At 43.5% G+C, this 14,602-nt stretch overlaps 9 non-coding genes across 9 annotated transcripts; 4 read left to right on the forward strand and 5 right to left on the reverse strand.

Annotated features, from left to right (window-relative positions):
• Positions 1-787: 787 nt before the first annotated feature.
• Positions 788-869, reverse strand: trnas-gcu (transfer RNA serine (anticodon GCU)). Its single transcript has one exon. It is a non-coding gene; the product is annotated as a tRNA-Ser (tRNA).
• A 1,517-nt stretch (positions 870-2,386) lies between these two features.
• On the reverse strand, positions 2,387-2,468 carry trnas-gcu (transfer RNA serine (anticodon GCU)). The gene has a single exon. It is a non-coding gene; the product is annotated as a tRNA-Ser (tRNA).
• Positions 2,469-3,985: 1,517 nt separating this feature from the next.
• Positions 3,986-4,067, reverse strand: trnas-gcu (transfer RNA serine (anticodon GCU)). Its single transcript has one exon. It is a non-coding gene; the product is annotated as a tRNA-Ser (tRNA).
• Positions 4,068-7,192: 3,125 nt separating this feature from the next.
• Positions 7,193-7,274, reverse strand: trnas-gcu (transfer RNA serine (anticodon GCU)). The gene has a single exon. It is a non-coding gene; the product is annotated as a tRNA-Ser (tRNA).
• Positions 7,275-7,783: 509 nt separating this feature from the next.
• trnap-ugg (transfer RNA proline (anticodon UGG)) lies at positions 7,784-7,871 on the forward strand. The gene is given in 2 exon segments: positions 7,784-7,819; positions 7,836-7,871. It is a non-coding gene; the product is annotated as a tRNA-Pro (tRNA).
• Positions 7,872-8,798: 927 nt separating this feature from the next.
• trnas-gcu (transfer RNA serine (anticodon GCU)) lies at positions 8,799-8,880 on the reverse strand. The gene has a single exon. It is a non-coding gene; the product is annotated as a tRNA-Ser (tRNA).
• Positions 8,881-10,988: 2,108 nt separating this feature from the next.
• Positions 10,989-11,076, forward strand: trnap-ugg (transfer RNA proline (anticodon UGG)). Its single transcript is given in 2 exon segments — positions 10,989-11,024; positions 11,041-11,076. It is a non-coding gene; the product is annotated as a tRNA-Pro (tRNA).
• A 1,522-nt stretch (positions 11,077-12,598) lies between these two features.
• Positions 12,599-12,685, forward strand: trnap-ugg (transfer RNA proline (anticodon UGG)). Its single transcript is given in 2 exon segments — positions 12,599-12,634; positions 12,650-12,685. It is a non-coding gene; the product is annotated as a tRNA-Pro (tRNA).
• A 1,522-nt stretch (positions 12,686-14,207) lies between these two features.
• On the forward strand, positions 14,208-14,294 carry trnap-ugg (transfer RNA proline (anticodon UGG)). Its single transcript is given in 2 exon segments — positions 14,208-14,243; positions 14,259-14,294. It is a non-coding gene; the product is annotated as a tRNA-Pro (tRNA).
• The last annotated feature ends 308 nt before the right edge of the window (positions 14,295-14,602 follow it).

Consider the following 14,602-nt stretch of genomic DNA (forward strand, 5'->3'; position numbering starts at 1 on the left):
CACTCGCGGTTTAAACAGACCCAGAATGATTCGCAACTGACCGCGACCCCGCCCATTATAGACAGGCCTGATTTTCAACGCTTATGAAATCTATGGCAACATAAATCGGGCTGTTTCTAAAACGATGCCCGGTTTAATCTTGGACACCAAGTTGAAAATTTACTCCATTATCATTTTTCCCATTATCTCCGTCATTTTACTCCAGCCAAATGAACTGCGTTTAAGTGTCAGCCGTAGCTCAGCGGCAGCATACTTAAGCCTCACTCCAGAGACTTGAGTGCATAATCCAGGCTGACACTCCAGGGCAGTACTGAGGTAGTGCTGCACTGTCGGCAGTGCCGTCCTTCTAGTAAGATGTTAAACTGGGGCTTCAGATCCCATGAGAGAATGCTGAAAAGAACGAGGATTTCTCGCGCATTATTTATCTCTCAACCAAAGACCCAAAAACAGAAAATCTCGTCTTTAAGTTTGATAAATATTTTTGAAATTCCAAAGGAGAAATTTATGTTCCTGTTCCCTAATCATTTGCCTCTGTTGCCGCTAGTCTTTTCATTCGGTTCCAATCTCAAAGGAAGGAAGAAGGAAGAGAGGGTTCTCAATCTCCGATTCACGATCTCATCTCCACTTTCATTCAAGGTGGGTTGAGAAATTTCTTGGAATATTTTAATTTTAACAAGATATGAGCAATGCAGGGGCACAGACCAGCAACACCAGTGCAATTTTCACAAAATTGTATTTCAAGTAAGATTCAGTAAAATGCATCAGCATCAAACGTGTAATACAGTAACGACGAGGATGGGATTCGAACCCACGCGTGCAGAGCACAATGGATTAGCAGTCCATCGCCTTAACCTCTCGGCCACCTCATCTCACCAATATACTGCTTTCAGACATTCCATTTCTTGCTTTTTACATCTAATTAGAACTACCCTGAAAGAAATTCAACTTCACCGCTTATCCTGCCCGTGCACACAGATCTACAATGTTGAAAATGTACAATCAGCTTAATGTAAGCAACAGGCCTTCCGTTACTTCAGATGAGGGACTGTCAAAAATGGCCGGTTTCACGCCAGATTCAGAATATAAAAAGTGTCGCCCAGATAATTAAAAGACCTTTGTAGGACTTGAACCTTCAATCTTCTGATAACTGAAGAATTTGCAACAGAAGTCAGATGCCTAATCCATTAGTCTATGCGGCCGCTGATGCCGCTGAATATCTTTTTATGGGGCGAATTGTGAGCAGGTTCAAGGAAACTGCTCGAAAAAAGAAGTGGATTGAGGAAAAGATAAAAATATTTCAACTGTACTAACAGGTCCTCTGTGAGCTGGATTCGCACCAGCGCAGTGAAACTCAATACAAATGGGAAATGACATCGGCGGCTCGTTGGTCTAGGGGTATGATTCTCGCTTTGGGCATTTCACGATTAAAATGCGAGACGTCACGGGTTCAAATCCCGGACGGAGCCCTGGCACATTTTCTTAAACTCAACAACTCGGTCATCAAAGCTGAAATCGCTCTGCTTCTAAAAAAACGGCATGATCCGAGATTGTGAGCTCTGCCATTTCAAACAGACACAGAATGATCCGGGGCTGTGAGCACTCGCGGTTTAAACAGACCCAGAATGATTCGCAACTGACCGCGACCCCGCCCATTTTCGACAGGCCTGATTTTCAAAGCTTATGAAATCTATGGCAACATAAATCGGGCTGTTTCTAAAACGATGCCCGGTTTAATCTTGGACACCAAGTTGAAAATTTACTCCATTATCATTTTTCCCATTATCTCCGTCATTTTACTCCAGCCAAATGAACTGAGTTTAGGTGTCAGCCGTGGCTCAGCGGCAGCATACTCAAGCCTCACTCCAGAGACTTGAGTGCATAATCCAGGCTGACACTCCAGGGCAGTACTGAGGTAGTGCTGCACTGTCGGCAGTGCCGTCCTTCTAGTAAGATGTTAAACTGGGGCTTCAGGTCCCATGAGAGAATGCTGAAAAGAACGAGGATTTCTCGCGCATTATTTATCTCTCAACCAAAGACCCAAAAACAGAAAATCTCGTCTTTAAGTTTGATAAATATTTTTGAAATTCCAAAGGAGAAATTTATGTTCCTGTTCCCTAATCATTTGCCTCTGGTCTTTTCATTCGGTGCCAATCTCAAAGGAAGGAAGAAGTAAGAGAGGGTTCTCAAACTCCGATTCACGATCTCATCTCCACTTTCATTCAAGGTGGGTTGAGAAATTTCTTGGAATATTTTAATTTTAACAAGATATCAGCAATGCAGGGGCACAGACCAGCAACACCAGTGCAATTTTCACGAAATTGTATTTCAAGTAAGATTCAGTGAAATGCTTGGAAAGTGCATCAGCATCAAACGTGTAATACAGTAACGACGAGGATGGGATTCGAACCCACGCGTGCAGAGCACAATGGATTAGCAGTCCATTGCCTTAACCTCTCGGCCACCTCGTCTCACCAATATACTGCTTTCAGATATTCCATTTCTTGCTTTTTACATCTAATTAGAACTACCCTGAAAGAAATTCAACTTCACCGCTTATCCTGCCCGTGCACACAGATCTACAATGTTGAAAATGTACAATCAGCTTAATGTAAGCAACAGGCCTTCCGTTACTTCAGATGAGGGACTGTCAAAAATGGCCGGTTTCACGCCAGATTCAGAATATAAAAAGTGTCGCCCAGATAATTAAAAGACCTTTGTAGGACTTGAACCTTCAATCTTCTGATAACTGAAGAATTTGCAACAGAAGTCAGATGCCTAATCCATTAGTCTATGCGGCCGCTGATGCCGCTGAATCTCTTTTTATGGGGCGAATTGTGAGCAGGTTCAAGGAAACTGTTCGAAAAAAGAAGTGGATTGAGGAAAAGATAAAAATATTTCAACTGTATTAACAGGTCCTCTGTGAGCTGGATTCGCACCAGCGCAGTGAAACTCAATGCAAATGGGAAATGACATCGGCGGCTCGTTGGTCTAGGGGTATGATTCTCGCTTTGGGCATTTCACGATTAAAATGCGAGAGGTCGCGGGTTCAAATCCCGGACGAGCCCTGGCACATTTTGTTAAACTCAACAACTCGGTCATCAAAGCTGAAATCGCTCTGCTTCTAAAAAAACGGCATGATCCGAGATTGTGAGCTCTGCCATTTCAAACAGACACAGAATGATCCGGGGCTGTGAGCACTCGCGGTTTAAACAGACCCAGAATGATTCGCAACTGACCGCGACCCCGCCCATTTTCGACAGGCATGATTTTCAAAGCTTATGAAATCTATGGCAACATAAATCGGGCTGTTTCTAAAACGATGCCCGGTTTAATCTTGGACACCAAGTTGAAAATTTACCCCATTATCATTTTTCTCATTATCTCCGTCATTTTACTCCATCCAAATGAACTGAGTTTAGGTGTCAGCCGTGGCTCAGCGGCAGCATACTCAAGCCTCACTCCAGAGACTTGAGTGCATAATCCAGGCTGACACTCCAGGGCAGTACTGAGGTAGTGCTGCACTGTCGGCAGTGCCGTCCTTCTAGTAAGATGTTAAACTGGGGCTTCAGATCCCATGAGAGAATGCTGAAAAGAACGAGGATTTCTCGCGCATTATTTATCTCTCAACCAAAGACCCAAAAACAGAAAATCTCGTCTTTAAGTTTGATAAATATTTTTGAAATTCCAAAGGAGAAACTTATGTTCCTGTTCCCTAATCATTTGCCTCTGATCTTTTCATTCGGTGCCAATCTCAAAGGAAGGACGAAGGAAGAAGAGGGTTCTCAATCTCCGATTCACGCTCTCATCTCCACTTTCAATCAAGGTGGGTTGAGAAATTTCTTGGAATATTTTAATTTTACCAAGATATGAGCAATGCAGGGGCACAGACCAGCAACACCAGTGCAATTTTCACGAAATTGTATTTCAAGTAAGATTCAGTGAAATGCTTGGAAAGTGCATCAGCATCAAACGTGTAATACAGTAACGACGAGGATGGGATTCGAACCCACGCGTGCAGAGCACAATGGATTAGCAGTCCATCGCCTTAACCTCTCGGCCACCTCGTCTCACCAATATACTGCTTTCAGATATTCCATTTCTTGCTTTTTACATCTAATTAGAACTACCCTGAAAGAAATTCAACTTCACCGCTTATCCTGCCCGTGCACACAGATCTACAATGTTGAAAATGTACAATCAGCTTAATGTAAGCAACAGGCCTTCCGTTACTTCAGATGAGGGACTGTCAAAAATGGCCGGTTTCACGCCAGATTCAGAATATAAAAAGTGTCGCCCAGATAATTAAAAGACCTTTGTAGGACTTGAACCTTCAATCTTCTGATAACTGAAGAATTTGCAACAGAAGTCAGATGCCTAATCCATTAGTCTATGCGGCCGCTGATGCCGCTGAATCTCTTTTTATGGGGCGAATTGTGAGCAGGTTCAAGGAAACTGTTCGAAAAAAGAAGTGGATTGAGGAAAAGATAAAAATATTTCAACTGTATTAACAGGTCCTCTGTGAGCTGGATTCGCACCAGCGCAGTGAAACTCAATGCAAATGGGAAATGACATCGGCGGCTCGTTGGTCTAGGGGTATGATTCTCGCTTTAGGCATTTCACGATTAAAATGCGAGAGGTCGCGGGTTCAAATCCCGGACGAGCCCTGGCACATTTTGTTAAACTCAACAACTCGGTCATCAAAGCTGAAATCGCTCTGCTTCTAAAAAAACGGCATGATCCGAGATTGTGAGCTCTGCCATTTCAAACAGACACAGAATGATCCGGGGCTGTGAGCACTCGCGGTTTAAACAGACCCAGAATGATTCGCAACTGACCGCGACCCCGCCCATTTTCGACAGGCATGATTTTCAAAGCTTATGAAATCTATGGCAACATAAATCGGGCTGTTTCTAAAACGATGCCCGGTTTAATCTTGGACACCAAGTTGAAAATTTACCCCATTATCATTTTTCTCATTATCTCCGTCATTTTACTCCATCCAAATGAACTGAGTTTAGGTGTCAGCCGTGGCTCAGCGGCAGCATACTCAAGCCTCACTCCAGAGACTTGAGTGCATAATCCAGGCTGACACTCCAGGGCAGTACTGAGGTAGTGCTGCACTGTCGGCAGTGCCGTCCTTCTAGTAAGATGTTAAACTGGGGCTTCAGATCCCATGAGAGAATGCTGAAAAGAACGAGGATTTCTCGCGCATTATTTATCTCTCAACCAAAGACCCAAAAACAGAAAATCTCGTCTTTAAGTTTGATAAATATTTTTGAAATTCCAAAGGAGAAACTTATGTTCCTGTTCCCTAATCATTTGCCTCTGATCTTTTCATTCGGTGCCAATCTCAAAGGAAGGACGAAGGAAGAAGAGGGTTCTCAATCTCCGATTCACGCTCTCATCTCCACTTTCAATCAAGGTGGGTTGAGAAATTTCTTGGAATATTTTAATTTTAACAAGATATGAGCAATGCAGGGGCACAGACCAGCAACACCAGTGTAATTTTCACGAAATTGCATTTCAAGTAAGATTCAGTGAAATGCTTGGAAAGTGCATCAGCATCAAACGTGCAATACAGTAACGACGAGGATGGGATTCGAACCCTCGCGTGCAGAGCACAATAGATTAGCAGTCCATTGCCTTAACCTCTCGGCCACCTCGGCTCACCAATATCCTGCTTTCAGATATTCCATTTCTTGCTTTTTACATCTAATTAGAACTACCCTGAAAGAAATTCAACTTCACCGCTTATCCTGCCCGTGCACACAGATCTACAATGTTGAAAATGTACAATCAGCTTAATGTAAGCAACAGGCCTTCCGTTACTTCAGATGAGGGACTGTCAAAAATGGCCGGTTTCACGCCAGATTCAGAATATAAAAAGTGTCGCCCAGATAATTAAAAGACCTTTGTAGGACTTGAACCTTCAATCTTCTGATAACTGAAGAATTTGCAACAGAAGTCAGATGCCTAATCCATTAGTCTATGCGGCCGCTGATGCCGCTGAATCTCTTTTTATGGGGCGAATTGTGAGCAGGTTCAAGGAAACTGTTCGAAAAAAGAAGTGGATTGAGGAAAAGATAAAAATATTTCAACTGTATTAACAGGTCCTCTGTGAGCTGGATTCGCACCAGCGCAGTGAAACTCAATGCAAATGGGAACTGACATCGGCGGCTGGTTGGTCTAGGGGTATGATTCTCGCTTTGGGCATTTCACGATTAAAATGCGAGAGGTCGCGGGTTCAAATCCCGGACGAGCCCTGGCACATTTTGTTAAACTCAACAACTCGGTCATCAAAGCTGAAATCGCTCTGCTTCTAAAAAAACGGCATGATCCGAGATTGTGAGCTCTGCCATTTCAAACAGACACAGAATGATCCGGGGCTGTGAGCACTCGCGGTTTAAACAGACCCAGAATGATTCGCAACTGAACGCGACCACGCCCATTTTCGACAGGCCTGATTTTCAAAGCTTATGAAATCTATGGCAACATAAATCGGTCTGTTTCTAAAACGATGCCCGGTTTAATCTTGGACACCAAGTTGAAAATTTACTCCATTATCATTTTTCCCATTATCTCCGTCATTTTACTCCAGCCAAATGAACTGAGTTTAGGTGTCAGCCGTGGCTCAGCGGCAGCATACTCAAGCCTCACTCCAGAGACTTGAGTGCATAATCCAGGCTGACACTCCAGGGCAGTACTGAGGTCGTGCTGCACTGTCGGCAGTGCCGTCCTTCTAGTATAGATGTTAAACTGGGGCTTCAGATCCCATGAGAGAATGCTGAAAAGAACGAGGATTTCTCGCGCATTATTTATCTCTCAACCAAAGACCCAAAAACAGAAAATCTCGTCTTTAAGTTTGATAAATATTTTTGAAATTCCAAAGGAGAAACTTATGTTCCTGTTCCCTAATCATTTGCCTCTGTTGCCGCTAGTCTTTTCATTCGGTGCCAATCTCAAAGGAAGGAAGAAGGAAGAGAGGGTTCTCAATCTCCGATTCACGATCTCATCTCCACTTTCATTCAAGGTGGGTTGAGAAATTTCTTGGAATATTTTAATTTTAACAAGATATCAGCAATGCAGGGGCACAGACCAGCAACACCAGTGCAATTTTCACGAAATTGTATTTCAAGTAAGATTCAGTGAAATGCTTGGAAAGTGCATCAGCATCAAACGTGTAATACAGTAACGACGAGAATGGGATTCGAACCCACGCGTGCAGAGCACAATGGATTAGCAGTCCATCGCCTTAACCTCTCGGCCACCTCGTCTCACCAATATACTGCTTTCAGATATTCCATTTCTTGCTTTTTACATCTAATTAGAACTACCCTGAAAGAAATTCAACTTCACCGCTTATCCTGCCCGTGCACACAGATCTACAATGTTGAAAATGTACAATCAGCTTAATGTAAGCAACAGGCCTTCCGTTACTTCAGATGAGGGACTGTCAAAAATGGCCGGTTTCACGCCAGATTCAGAATATAAAAAGTGTCGCCCAGATAATTAAAAGACCTTTGTAGGACTTGAACCTTCAATCTTCTGATAACTGAAGAATTTGCAACAGAAGTCAGATGCCTAATCCATTAGTCTATGCGGCCGCTGATGCCGCTGAATCTCTTTTTATGGGGCGAATTGTGAGCAGGTTCAAGGAAACTGTTCGAAAAAAGAAGTGGATTGAGGAAAAGATAAAAATATTTCAACTGTATTAACAGGTCCTCTGTGAGCTGGATTCGCACCAGCGCAGTGAAACTCAATGCAAATGGGAAATGACATCGGCGGCTCGTTGGTCTAGGGGTATGATTCTCGCTTTGGGCATTTCACGATTAAAATGCGAGAGGTCCCGGGTTCAAATCCCGGACGAGCCCTGGCACATTTTGTTAAACTCAACAACTCGGTCATCAAAGCTGAAATCGCTCTGCTTCTAAAAAAACGGCATGATCCGAGATTGTGAGCTCTGCCATTTCAAACAGACACAGAATGATCCGGGGCTGTGAGCACTCGCGGTTTAAACAGACCCAGAATGATTCGCAACTGACCGCGACCCCGCCCATTTTCGACAGGCCTGATTTTCAAAGCTTATGAAATCTATGGCAACATAAATCGGGCTGTTTCTAAAACGATGCCCGGTTTAATCTTGGACACCAAGTTGAAAATTTACTCCATTATCATTTTTCCCATTATCTCCGTCATTTTACTCCAGCCAAATGAATTGAGTTTAGGTGTCAGCCGTGGCTCAGCGGCAGCATACTCAAGCCTCACTCCAGAGACTTGAGTGCATAATCCAGGCTGACACTCCAGGGCAGTACTGAGGTAGTGCTGCACTGTCGGCAGTGCCGTCCTTCTAGTAAGATGTTAAACTGGGGCTTCAGATCCCATGAGAGAATGCTGAAAAGAACGAAGATTTCTCGCGCATTATTTATCTCTCAACCAAAGACCCAAAAACAGAAAATCTCGTCTTTAAGTTTGATAAATATTTTTGAAATTCCAAAGGAGAAACTTATGTTCCTGTTCCCTAATCATTTGCCTCTGTTGCCGCTAGTCTTTTCATTCGGTGCCAATCTCAAAGGAAGGAAGAAGGAAGAAAGGGTTCTCAATCTCCGATTCACGATCTCATCTCCACTTTCATTCAAGGTGGGTTGAGAAATTTCTTGGAAAAATTTAATTTACCAAGATATGAGCAATGCAGGGGCACAGACCAGCAACACCAGTGCAATTTTCACGAAATTGTATTTCAAGTAAGATTCAGTGAAATGCATGGAAAGTGCATCAGCATCAAACGTGTAATACAGTAACGACGAGGATGGGATTCGAACCCACGCGTGCAGAGCACAATAGATTAGCAGTCCATCGCCTTAACCTCTCGGCCACCTCGTCTCACCAATATATTGTTTTCAGATATTCCATTTCTTGCTTTTTACATCTAATTAGAACTACCCTGAAAGAAATTCAACTTCACCGCTTATCCTGCCCGTGCACACAGATCTACAATGTTGAAAATGTACAATCAGCTTAATGTCAGCAACAGGCCTTCCGTTACTTCAGATGAGGGACTGTCAAAAATGGCCGGTTTCACGCCAGATTCAGAATATAAAAAGTGTCGCCCAGATAATTAAAAGACCTTTGTAGGACTTGAACCTTCAATCTTCTGATAACTGAAGAATTTGCAACAGAAGTCAGATGCCTAATCCATTAGTCTATGCGGCCGCTGATGCCGCTGAATCTCTTTTTATGGGGCGAATTGTGAGCAGGTTCAAGGAAACTGTTCGAAAAAAGAAGTGGATTGAGGAAAAGATAAAAATATTTCAACTGTATTAACAGGTCCTCTGTGAGCTGGATTCGCACCAGCGCAGTGAAACTCAATGCAAATGGGAAATGACATCGGCGGCTCGTTGGTCTAGGGGTATGATTCTCGCTTTGGGCATTTCACGATTAAAATGCGAGAGGTCCGGGGTTCAAATCCCGGACGAGCCCTGGCACATTTTGTTAAACTCAACAACTCGGTCATCAAAGCTGAAATCGCTCTGCTTCTAAAAAAACGGCATGATCCGAGATTGTGAGCTCTGCCATTTCAAACAGACACAGAATGATCCGGGGCTGTGAGCACTCGCGGTTTAAACAGACCCAGAATGATTCGCAACTGACCGCGACCCCGCCCATTTTCGACAGGCCTGATTTTCAAAGCTTATGAAATCTATGGCAACATAAATCGGGCTGTTTCTAAAACGATGCCCGGTTTAATCTTGGACACCAAGTTGAAAATTTACTCCATTATCATTTTTCCCATTATCTCCGTCATTTTACTCCAGCCAAATGAACTGAGTTTAGGTGTCAGCCGTGGCTCAGCGGCAGCAGACTCAAGCCTCACTCCAGAGACTTGAGTGCATAATCCAGGCTGACACTCCAGGGCAGTACTGAGGTAGTGCTGCACTGTCGGCAGTGCCGTCCTTCTAGTAAGATGTTAAACTGGGGCTTCAGATCCCATGAGAGAATGCTGAAAAGAACGAGGATTTCTCGCGCATTATTTATCTCTCAACCAAAGACCCAAAAACAGAAAATCTCGTCTTTAAGTTTGATAAATATTTTTGAAATTCCAAAGGAGAAATTTATGTTCCTGTTCCCTAATCATTTGCCTCTGGTCTTTTCATTCGGTGCAAATCTCAAAGGAAGGAAGAAGGAAGAGAGGGTTCTCAATCTCCGATTCACGATCTCATCTCCACTTTCATTCAAGATGGGTTGAGAAATTTCTTGGAATATTTTAATTTTACCAAGATATGAGCAATGCAGGGGGCACAGACCAGCAACACCAGTGCAATTTTCACGAAATTGTATTTGAAGTAAGATTCAGTGAAATGCTTGGAAAGTGCATCAGCATCAAACGTGTAATACAGTAAGGACGAGGATGGGATTCGAACCCACGCGCGCAGAGCACAATAAACTAGCAGTCCATCGCCTTAACCTCTCGGCCACCTCGTCTCACCAATATATTGCTTTCAGATATTCCATTTCTTGCTTTTTACATCTAATTAGAACTACCCTGAAAGAAATTCAACTTCACCGCTTATCCTGCCCGTGCACACAGATCTACAATGTTGAAAATGTACAATCAGCTTAATGTAAGCAACAGGCCTTCCGTTACTTCAGATGAGGGACTGTCAAAAATGGCCGGTTTCACGCCAGATTCAGAATATAAAAAGTGTCGCCCAGATAATTAAAAGACCTTTGTAGGACTTGAACTTCCAATCTTCTGATAACTGAAGAATTTGCAACAGAAGTCAGATGCCTAATCCATTAGTCTATGCGGCCGCTGATGCCGCTGAATCTCTTTTTATGGGGCGAATTGTGAGCAGGTTCAAGGAAACTGTTCGAAAAAAGAAGTGGATTGAGGAAAAGATAAAAATATTTCAACTGTATTAACAGGTCCTCTGTGAGCTGGATTCGCACCAGCGCAGTGAAACTCAATGCAAATGGGAAATGACATCGGCGGCTCGTTGGTCTAGGGGTATGATTCTCGCTTTGGGCATTTCACGATTAAAATGCGAGAGGTCCCGGGTTCAAATCCCGGACGAGCCCTGGCACATTTTGTTAAACTCAACAACTCGGTCATCAAAGCTGATATCGCTCTGCTTTTGAATAAACGGCATGATCCGAGATTGTGAGCTCTGCCATTTCAAACAGACACAGAATGATGCGGGACTGTGAGCACTCCCGGTTTAAACAGACCCAGAATGATTCGCAAGTGACCACGACCCCGCCCATTATAGACAGGCCTGATTTTCAAAGCTTATGAAATCTATCGCAACATAAATCGGGCTGTTTCTAAAACGATGCACGGTTTAATCTTGGACGCCAAGTTGAAAGTTTACTCCATTATCATTTTTCCCTTCATCTCCGTCATTTTACTCCAGCCAAATGAACTGAGTTTAGGTGTCAGCCGTGGCTCAGCGGTAGCATACTCAAGCCACACTCCAGAGACTTGAGAGTATAATCCTGGCTCACACTCCAGGGCAGTACTGAGGTCGTGCTGCACTGTTGGCAGTGCCGTCTTTCTAGTAAGATGTTAAACTGGGGCTTCAGATCCCATGAGAGAATGCTGAAAAGCACGAGGATTTCTCGCGCATTATTTATCTCTCAACCAAAGTCCCAACAACAGAAAATCTCGTCATTAAGTTTGATAAATATTTTTGAAATTAAATTGCCTCCAAAGGAGAAATTTATGTTTCTGCTCCCTAATCAATTGCCTCTGTTGCTGCGAGTCTTTCATTCGGTGCCAATCTCAGAGGAAGGAAGAGAGGGTTCTCAGTCTCCGATTCGCGATCTCATCTCCACTTTCATTCAAGGTGGGTTGAGGAATTTCTTGGAATATTTTAATTTTAACAAGATATGAGTAATGCAAGGGCACAGACCAGCAACACCAGCACAAGTTTCACGAAATTGTATTTCAAGTAAGATTCAGTGAAATGCTTGGAAAGTGCATCAGCATCAAACGTGTAATACAGTAACGACGAAAATGGGATTCCAACCCACGCGTGCAGAGCACAATAGATTAGCAGTCCATCGCCTTAACCTCTCGGCCACCTCGTCTCACCGAGGCAATGCTCTCAGACATTCCATTTCTTGCTTTTTGCATCTAATTAGAACTACCCTGAAAGAAATTCAACTTCACCGCTTATCCTGCCCGTGCACACAGATCTACAATGTTGAAAATGTACAATCAGCTAAATGTAAGCAACAGGCCTTCCGTTACTTCAGATGAGAGGCTGTCAAAAATGGCCGGTTTCACGCCAGATTCAGAATATAAAAAGTGTCGCCCAGATAATTAAACGACCTTTGTAGGATTTGAACCTTCAATCTTCTGATAACTGAAGAATTTGCAACCAGAAGTCAGACGCCTTATCCATTAGTCTATGCGGCCGCTAATGCCGCTGCATCTCTTTTTATGGGGCGAATTGTGAGCAGGTTCAAGGAAACTGCTCGAAAAAAGAAGTGGATTGAGGAAAAGATAATAATATTTAAACTGAATAAACAGGTCCTCTGTGAGCTGGATTCGCACCAGCGCAGTGAAACTCAATGCAAATGGAAGAATGACCTGGGCGGCTCGTTGGTCTAGGGGTATGATTCTCGCTTTGGGCGTTTCATTATTAAATGCGAGAGGTCCCGGGTTCAAATCCCGGACGAGCCCTGACACATTTTGTTAAACTCAACAACTCGGTCATCAAAGCTGATATCGCTCTGCTTTTGAATAAACGGCATGATCCGAGATTGTGAGCTCTGCCATTTCAAACAGACACAGAATGATGCGGGACTGTGAGCACTCCCGGTTTAAACAGACCCAGAATGATTCGCAAGTGACCACGACCCCGCCCATTATAGACAGGCCTGATTTTCAAAGCTTATGAAATCTATGGCAACATAAATCGGGCTGTTTCTAAAACGATGCACGGTTTAATCTTGGACGCCAAGTTGAAAGTTTACTCCATTATCATTTTTCCCTTCATCTCCGTCATTTTACTCCAGCCAAATGAACTGAGTTTAGGTGTCAGCCGTGGCTCAGCGGTAGCATACTCAAGCCACACTCCAGAGACTTGAGAGTATAATCCTGGCTCACACTCCAGGGCAGTACTGAGGTCGTGCTGCACTGTTGGCAGTGCCGTCTTTCTAGTAAGATGTTAAACTGGGGCTTCAGATCCCATGAGAGAATGCTGAAAAGCACGAGGATTTCTCGCGCATTATTTATCTCTCAACCAAAGTCCCAACAACAGAAAATCTCGTCATTAAGTTTGATAAATATTTTTGAAATTAAATTGCCTCCAAAGGAGAAATTTATGTTTCTGCTCCCTAATCAATTGCCTCTGTTGCTGCGAGTCTTTCATTCGGTGCCAATCTCAGAGGAAGGAAGAGAGGGTTCTCAGTCTCCGATTCGCGATCTCATCTCCACTTTCATTCAAGGTGGGTTGAGGAATTTCTTGGAATATTTTAATTTTAACAAGATATGAGTAATGCAAGGGCACAGACCAGCAACACCAGCACAAGTTTCACGAAATTGTATTTCAAGTAAGATTCAGTGAAATGCTTGGAAAGTGCATCAGCATCAAACGTGTAATACAGTAACGACGAAAATGGGATTCCAACCCACGCGTGCAGAGCACAATAGATTAGCAGTCCATCGCCTTAACCTCTCGGCCACCTCGTCTCACCGAGGCAATGCTCTCAGACATTCCATTTCTTGCTTTTTGCATCTAATTAGAACTACCCTGAAAGAAATTCAACTTCACCGCTTATCCTGCCCGTGCACACAGATCTACAATGTTGAAAATGTACAATCAGCTAAATGTAAGCAACAGGCCTTCCGTTACTTCAGATGAGAGGCTGTCAAAAATGGCCGGTTTCACGCCAGATTCAGAATATAAAAAGTGTCGCCCAGATAATTAAACGACCTTTGTAGGATTTGAACCTTCAATCTTCTGATAACTGAAGAATTTGCAACCAGAAGTCAGACGCCTTATCCATTAGTCTATGCGGCCGCTAATGCCGCTGCATCTCTTTTTATGGGGCGAATTGTGAGCAGGTTCAAGGAAACTGCTCGAAAAAAGAAGTGGATTGAGGAAAAGATAATAATATTTAAACTGAATAAACAGGTCCTCTGTGAGCTGGATTCGCACCAGCGCAGTGAAACTCAATGCAAATGGAAGAATGACCTGGGCGGCTCGTTGGTCTAGGGGTATGATTCTCGCTTTGGGCGTTTCATTATTAAATGCGAGAGGTCCCGGGTTCAAATCCCGGACGAGCCCTGACACATTTTGTTCAACTCAACAACTCGGTCATCAAAGCTGAAATCGCTCTGCTTCTGAATAAACGGCATGATCCGAGATTGTGAGCTCTGCCATTTCAAACAGACACAGAATGATGCGGGACTGTGAGCACTCCCGGTTTAAACAGACCCAGAATGATTCGCAAGTGACCACGACCCCGCCCATTATAGACAGGCCTGATTTTCAAAGCTTATGAAATCTATGGCAACATAAATCGGGCTGTTTCTAAAACGATGCCCGGTTTAATCTTGGACGCCAAGTTGAAAGTTTACTCCATTATCATTTTT

Source organism: Somniosus microcephalus, unplaced genomic scaffold, assembly GCF_052327205.1.
Source record: "Somniosus microcephalus isolate GS21.2 unplaced genomic scaffold, FLI_Smic_1.0 unresolved_chr1, whole genome shotgun sequence".
Classification (NCBI taxonomy): domain Eukaryota; kingdom Metazoa; phylum Chordata; class Chondrichthyes; order Squaliformes; family Somniosidae; genus Somniosus; species Somniosus microcephalus.